The following is a 1,120-nucleotide window of genomic DNA, read 5'->3' on the forward strand; positions in this document are numbered from 1 at the left end:
CCAGCAAAGCTATCATTCAGAATTGAAGGTCAGATAAAGAGCTTCACAGATAAGAAAAAGCTAAAGGAGTTCATCACCACCAAACTAGTATTATATGAAATGCTGAAAGGTATCCTTTAAGAAGATAAATAATTTGATGAACAGAATAAACTGGTGAATATAATAGAATCAGGAACATAGAAAGGGAGTGGACTGACAATTCTCAGGGGGGAAGGGTTGTGGGGGGTGTGGGAAGAAACTGGACAAAAATCATACACCTATGGATTAGGACAGTGGCAGGGGTAAGGGCAGAAGGTCGGGTGGGAACTGGGTGGAGGGGAGCTATGGGGGGAAAAAAGAAGAAAAAATATTAATCTCTAAAAAATAAAGATTTAATAAAAAAAATTTTTAAAAAAAGGAATTGTATACTTGAAACCTGTATCATTTTAGTAACCAAAGTCATCCCCAATAAATTCAATAAAAAATTTTTAGAAGCATGACTATAGGATCATACTGTACTAAAAATATCGGATGTGCACATAAAATAATGTACATTTGGCGCCAGGTACATTTTGGTGTGCCCTCCTCTTTATATGAAGTTCCTTACATGTGAGCAATTTTTATTATTAACACCGAACTGCTAGCGTGCTTTATTCCTCACTCTGGAGAGTAACTACGGTCACAAATATTAAATTTATTTTCCAAGTGTTAAAAAATTGACCTACAGTAACATAACTGTTCACCTTCAGACATGCAATCCAGGCACCTTTCCCTCCTTTTGGCTTGTGCCTGAAGGGGCCGCACTTGGATGCGCGTTTCTGGGAGGAAGCCTCCCGGTCCGACGGGAGCCGCAGGTAGCCATCCCTCCACCCGGTCCACGGGCAGGAAGCCGCCGCGGACGCCTAACGGGGGCACGGCGTTGCCAGGGAGGGGAATCTTGAGAATGTTCTGAACAATTTACGTGCCGGGCACCGTCCCGAGTGCTTTTACAGGTAAATGCCTGGAATGCGTATTCGTGAGAACCGTGCGAGGCAGGCCCCGCGACTAGCTTACGTTAACGAGTTAGCAGCGAGGCATCGCTTCGAGGGCCCAGCCGCTCCCCCAGCCCCGGCTGTCAGAGCCGAGCCCCCCCCCCGCGCCC

This window comes from Myotis brandtii, unplaced genomic scaffold (genome assembly GCF_000412655.1).
Source record: "Myotis brandtii unplaced genomic scaffold, ASM41265v1 scaffold1563, whole genome shotgun sequence".
NCBI lineage: Eukaryota > Metazoa > Chordata > Mammalia > Chiroptera > Vespertilionidae > Myotis > Myotis brandtii.